We start from the raw sequence: 6878 nt of genomic DNA, 5'->3' as shown, positions 1-6878 counted from the left end.
CTGATGCACTAAGACAAAAGGATTGGCAGTTAATATACGTTATATAATGAGTAAATTTATTTGTGCCAAATTGTTTACTGTTTCTTAAAATCTTGTTAGCCTTTCTCGGTAGATTGTTTGCGTTTAACTTTTAAGTTTAAAAAGGACCCCTTGGGTGAAGTAGTTCGCTCCCCTGAATTCATCAGCCTCGTTTTGACATCAATGTCTGCCGGACGGTGCATCTTGAGCATGAGGTGAGAATTTTTCTTGTTTGGGTGCACATGCGTGGACGGATATGCTCCATCAATCTGTATTTGTCATGTTGTTTGACATTTGATTGCGCTATACCCACTAAGGCGCGAGAAAAAGCACATTTTAAACGAATGTTTCTCATTTTGCAATGCATTTTACCACACAAAACATGGCGGAAATGATTCTTTCGCTGCAGGAAGAAAGAGTGGCATTTCCAAGCGATCAAGGACACTGTATTAGTCTTTGAGGCAGCACTAGTGGATGCTTGGTGTCTTTTGTACATCTTCGCTAATTGCATTAGGTTTAAATTAAGGTACTGTATGCGGGTCGTCTCGTTAGACTCAAAAGTGACCTCATTAGAGGCATCTGTGGATAGGGAATATCCACGTGACTTTGATTGGCCAATCACAAGCTCCCTCAGCTGGCGGCTTGACCAAGCCAGCAACAAAGAATTTTTGATAAAATATGCGCTTAGCTGCTCAAGATTTAGAGTCAGACACAGAGGTTCCAGACGAAACAATGTTACTGGTAAGACCCTCATGCATGAGGGGACCTTCATTTTAATAGATTAGTGCTGTTTGTGATGACCACATACAAATACATAAAGGCGATTGATGCATATGTTCTGCGCGAACTTAGAATCCGGTTTCATTCTAGAATGGACCGGGTCCAGGTTGGAATTCTAACCCTGCGCAAGTACAGGGGTGCCATTCTAGAATGAAACCCTTGAATAAAGGGGGCCGTAATGTTTGTAGGTAAGACAGAGTTGTCTTCCCTTGAATTATCTCCACCTGCACCTTCCCTTTGATAAAATGGGGCTGATTTGTCTACCCCTGAAAAAAATCCTTTGGCGATCTTGCGAATGTCATGTCATGTCAAGAAAGTTGACACTCCTGAGTACGCAATAAACAAAGGCAGACCATAGCAAGGGGGACTACCAGGGCGGTATTGTTTGCAGGGCAGTTGTTTTTGTGATGAGAGCCGGTTGCGGCCGCTTGCAATGTCAGCGCTGTCTCCCTCTCGGAAATGTCCGGTTTTTTGACAGACAGACAGACAGACGGTCAGACCGACTAACCGACAGACAGACCAACAGAAGGACAGAGTGAGTTATAGAGCTGTTGTCACAGGTTTAAAAAAAAAGTTGACATTATATCTTCCGCACAATTCAGAAGACCAACTTCATGTATATGAATAAGATTAAAAGTTACAAGCGAGATCGGCAAAACACTGTCAGTCCGGAAATTTCCGTTCGTAGCGATAAGCGCTGAGTGTCTCTCAAAATCGTAATCACTTTCAGAACATCACAATCCCAATTCACGATGTCTTTGAGTAAAGTGTAAAAAAACCCGAAAAAAAACCCAACCAAACACACAAAAAACAAAAACAAACAGAAAATCCACATTTGTGGCTTTGGTTGTGTGATAGTCTAACTGAAATGACTATTCCAACTTGGACCCAAATTCCAACCTTGCGCACGGCCGATTCTAGAATGGACCAGCAACAAGGGTTTCATTCTAGAATGGCACCCCTGTACTTGCGCAGGGTTAGAATTCCAACCTGGACCCGGTCCATTCTAGAATGAAACCGGATTCTAAGTTCGCGCAGAACACATACACATTTCGCTGGTACCAGACACACACCGTCCTAAGAAAGGAGGAGCTAACAACCGTCCTGAGAAAGAGAAAGGGGAGATAACTATGTCTCTCCCTTCCTTTTTACATTTAGTCAAGTTTTGACTAAATGTTTTAAGCATAGAGGGGGAATCGAGACTAGGGTCGTGGTGTGTGTGTAGAGCGATTCAGAGTAAACTACTGGACCGATCTGTATGAAATTTTTCATGAGAGTTCCCCAGACGTTTTTTTCATTTTTTCGATAAATACCTTTGATGACGTCATATCCCGCTTTTTGTAAAAGTTGAGGCGGCACTGTCACACCCTCATTTTTCAATAAAATTGATTGAAATTTTTATTTTGGCAAAGCAATGGTCGACGAAGGCCGGACTTTGGTATTGCATTTCAGCTTGGAGGCTTAAAATTTAATTCATGACTTTGGTCATTAAAAATCTGTTAACCCCTTCACGGCCACAGTATAACAGCATTTTGGTATTGCTGTGCGCCAGAGCAAATTTCGCTTTCTTCGGTAGGTTCACTAAGGCCAAAAAAAATAATAGGTGTGGTTACGGTAACATAGCCAAAAAAATAGGGTAGGTAGGTAGGCAATCACTTTTTTTTTTTTTAACTTTTTTTTCTAATGTGTACAAATTAAACCTACTTGACAGGGAAATAAGTGTGCGACTCGGGCGCTTTCGCTTTCATTGCGTTTTTTGCACTCGTTTTTGTTTTTGTTTTTTTGTTGTTGTTGAAAAATGTAATAAAAAGTTATAGGATCGGCCCCTAAAAATAGGGTAGGTCGGGTTACCGTAACCACACCTATTTTTTTTTTAGGCCTAATCTGTTCACTGCTCAATCATTTATTGAGAGATCTCTTAGATCTTTGGCATGTGGTTTGCTTACACCCTTGGCTATTATCTAATAACATGATCATTGGACTTTGTTTGTGATTGTTATAGTAAAAATCCAAAGAATGACCATTTTTGTCAAAAATTACAGTTTCCAAACTTTCACACACACACACACACAGCAGCACGTAAAACCGCAGAAAACACAGCTAAAACAAACATCAGGTACTCACATTACAGCCCATAACAGTATTCTTCTGTATGGTAATCCATAAATCACTTCTTGTAGAGCTTCCAGAACACTGTATCATTTGAAAACAGGTCTACAAGTTGATGTCCGACTTTCGGCCGCCATTTTGAATCTTATAGATCGGAAAAAAACTTCTAAAAATGTTTTTACCACGTGGTACTAACTTATCTGAACGGTCAATGAGAAAGAACTGTGTTTAAACCCCTACAAGAAGTTGGACAGTGGTTACCTCCCATTTAGTTTTCACAAATGTCCTGAAAAGTGCTGATGCGTTAGGTACGTGTATGGGCGTATGACAAACCAAACATGACCACGTATCTAGTATGTGCTGGGCAGTGAAGGGGTTAATTGTAATTAAAATTATTTTGTTGAGTCACTTGAGAAAAAGTGACTATGTAATCGGTCAGTGTTAGTCTGTCCGGCCGGCCGGCCGTCCGTAGACACCACCTTAACGTTGGACTTTTCTCGGAAACTATCAAAGCGATCGGGCTCATATTTTGTTTAGTCGTGACCTCCAATGACCTCTACACTTTAACGATGGTTTCGTTGACCTTTGACCTTTTTCAAGGTCACAGGTCAGCGTCAAAGGAAAAATTAGACATTTTATATCTTTTCTCGGAAACTATCAAAGCGATCGGGCTCATATTTTGTTTAGTCGTGACCTCCAATGACCTCTACACTTTAACGATGGTTTCGTTGACCTTTGACCTTTTTCAAGGTCACAGGTCAGCGTCAAAGGAAAAATTAGACATTTTATATCTTTGACAAAGTTCATCGGATGTGATTGAAACTTTGTAGGATTATTCTTTACATCAAAGTATTTACATCTGTAGCCTTTTACGAACGTTATCAGAAAAACAAGGGAGATAACTAGCCTTTTCTGTTCGGCAACACACAACTTAACGTTGGGCTTTTCTCGGAAACTATAAAAGTGACCGGGCTCAAATTTTATGTGAACGTGACTCATTGTGTTGTGAATAGCAATTTCTTCCTGTCCATCTGATGCCTCATATAATATTCAGAACTGCGAAAGTGACTCGATCGAGCGTTTGCTCTTCTTGTTTATAAAACGATCCAAAATTACGTGTATCGTATTCTTCATCATTTTCTGATTTCAAAATTATATAAATATGTTATATTCACATTAAAAACAAGCTCTTAAAATTAAAAAATATAAACATTATTATTAAAATTAAATTTCCAAAATCGATTTAAAAACAATTTCATCTTATTCCTTGTTGGTCCCTGATTCCAAAAACATATAGATATGATATGTTTGGATTAAAAACACGTTCAGAAAGATAAAAAGAATAGAGATATAGAAAAGCGGGCTATCCTCCTCAGCGCAACCGCTATACTGTATTGTTAATTTCACTGCCTTTGCCACGAGCGGTGGACAGACGATGCTACGAGTGTACGGTCTTGCGGAAAAAATGCTTTGCGTTCAGTTTCATTCTGTGAGTTCGACTGAGCTTGACTAAATGTTGTATTTTCGCCTTACGCGACTTGTTCTCTCTCTGTTGGCAGCGTGTAATGCAGCTGGTTAGAAATTAGAGTATTATTTTGTAAAAGTGTGTACCAAAAGTTTGTCATGAGCTGCTTTAGGACCCCCCGCGGGTTAGGGGGAGTCCCATATTGGTTGGGACGAGAAAGAATTTACCCGATGCTAACCAGCATGTCGTAAGAGGCGACTAACAGGTTCTGTTTCTCCTTTTACCCTTGTTAAGTGTTTCTTGTATAGAATATAGTCAATGTTTGTAAAGATTTTAGTCAAGCAGTATGTAAGAAATGTTACGTCCTTTGTACTGGAAACTTGCATTCTCCCAGTAAGGTCATATATTGTACTACGTTGCAAGCCCCTGGAGCAATTTTTTGATTAGTGCTTTTGTGAACAAGAAACAATTAACAAGTGGCTCTATCCCATCTTTCCCCTATCCCATCTCCCCCCTTCCCCCGTCGCGATATAACCTTGAATGGTTGAAAACGACGTTAAACACCAAATAAAGAAAGAAAGAAAGAAAGCTGCTTTAGGGGCTGTTTAGGGTGTGGGTTGGTTTGATATTTCCTCCTTGTAGATCAAATCTGTATTCATTTTTGATGTTGTGTCTTATTTTGTGAAAAGAAACATTCTTGTCATTTATTTATGTATAACTAATAACCGTCTCAGTTTAGCATTGGAAAAAATGTGTCGTAAGGAACAAACTGTCCATAGAAGTACAGTAACCATGAACATAGTCAAAATTTTACAGAAACATACAGGAAGTGCCTCCACATTTTCAAGTAAGCAGCACTTTGCTGGACGAAAAGTAAAAAAGAAAGGGGGAAAGCCAGTGTCAAGACCACCATTCTAATTCAATTAGCTGCCAGGGGCCAGTTTTGGTGGGCCACTGTGGATTGTTTAGGTATCACCTGTCCGAGTCTCTGATAACGCAGGGGGCAAGTGGAGGTCTCTCCAGGAGAAAAATTCCTCCGGATGTTCGCCTTTAAACCCCTATGCCTTCCTTTCCAATGTTACTGTTATTACTGTTAGTTTATTAGTTGCGATCTACTGTGGACACAGGAACCTTTTCCCAGGAAGGGAAAAGCGACAATCTGCTTAATAACAATATTACATTTAACCGATTGGTTGCTAACTTCAAAATGGGTGATCAAAATCCTATGTCTATTTCAGTATTTGCTTTGGCTTGTGAATCACTGAATGTGATGCAGGGAGTGACAACCCACATTTAAATTGTTACTTTTTACCATAGATAATTAGATTCCAATAAAATCAAAAAAGAACAACACAACAGAAACCAATTTTGGTATGTTCTCCATCAGTATTTCGTCAGCTTACTCAGTTACTGTCGCCAATGACCAAATACCATGCAAAGAATTTACTTGCAGTAGATTAAATGTTGTGTTCGATTCATAACTTTAAAGGGATGGATTCTTATATCAGGGGTTCTTAAAAGGGGGATCCACTGTGATTGGACATGACGAAGGGTGGACATGACGAAGGGGAGTCATAAGCATTTGCTTTTTCATCTAGACACGTGTGGCAGACGCAAAAATAAGTAGCCACTTTTTCTCCAATGATAATCCTGCTTGGAAAAAATACATGCCCTTGCCTTGGCTTTCCCGTATGTTGAGCACATGGCTGCTTTTCTGTGATGGGTGCATCTTTGGCAATGTAAATACTCTTAACAGAAGATGTGGTTCTGTCAATGTCATGCAAAAGCTTGTGCGCACACACAAAATTACTCGCCGCGCCGTTTTTACCCTGTCCTTGAGTATTCCTTACGCATTTTTATTTTATTTACAGGGCCTAGCATTGTAAGCCGTTCGGCGTACTTTACGCCGAAATAACATCTCCAGTACGCGGAACTCGATTTGGTGTACGCCGAAATGCAAAAACCTGTTATTCCCAAACGGTAAACCCAAACAGTCCCAGCTTTCGTTTTGTGCGCCGTTCGGTTCAATTCTCAATCGGTTTGACAGTTTGCTTGAGCACGCACTGCCTCTGGCATCGCGCGAGCATGCTTTGTGCCGGTGTTTTGTGGCTCTAGACTTGATTAAATTACATATCTTACCCAACTCACATATAGCAATTAACCCTAGTTCAGTGCTGGTTACGCTGTACGCGTCCCCTTGGTAACCAAGGGAGACCACTCTAAAAAAGAGAGTGACCTATCCCATAATGCCAGACTAACCACTAGCCTGACTTCCGTATGCGCGCGCATACACCACCATCTTATCATTCCAAAACTCAGCGTCAGACTGGCTGGTCGCATTTACGTACGCTCTGGCTGTTGTTCAGCCGATGTTGCTTGGTCTGTGGGACCGGGTTTCTTCTCCTTGGTATTCTTGCGTCGTCTTACCTTGCTACTGTATTGAGGTGAGATTGTTCTTGTTTTGTACTTGTATTAAGGCGTTGTTTGGCCATTTTGGACTTGTGAA

The 6878-nt window shown here is 40.6% G+C and overlaps 1 protein-coding gene across 43 annotated transcripts in view; it reads left to right on the top strand.

The window, feature by feature from the left end:
* The first annotated feature begins 185 nt into the window (after window positions 1–185).
* LOC138981714 (zinc finger and BTB domain-containing protein 34-like) overlaps window positions 186–6878 on the top strand; it is an 89296-nt gene continuing 82603 nt past the window's right edge. For all 43 annotated transcript variants that reach the window (XR_011460697.1, XR_011460696.1, XR_011460699.1 and 40 more), the window contains exon 1: window positions 186–233. The gene's annotated coding sequence lies outside the window, so the exon portion shown is untranslated. The remainder of the gene's footprint in view (window positions 234–6878) is intronic.

The sequence above is a fragment of the Littorina saxatilis genome, linkage group LG12 (genome assembly GCF_037325665.1).
Source record: "Littorina saxatilis isolate snail1 linkage group LG12, US_GU_Lsax_2.0, whole genome shotgun sequence".
Taxonomy (NCBI): domain Eukaryota; kingdom Metazoa; phylum Mollusca; class Gastropoda; order Littorinimorpha; family Littorinidae; genus Littorina; species Littorina saxatilis.
This window is presented reverse-complemented; position numbering and strand designations above follow the sequence as displayed.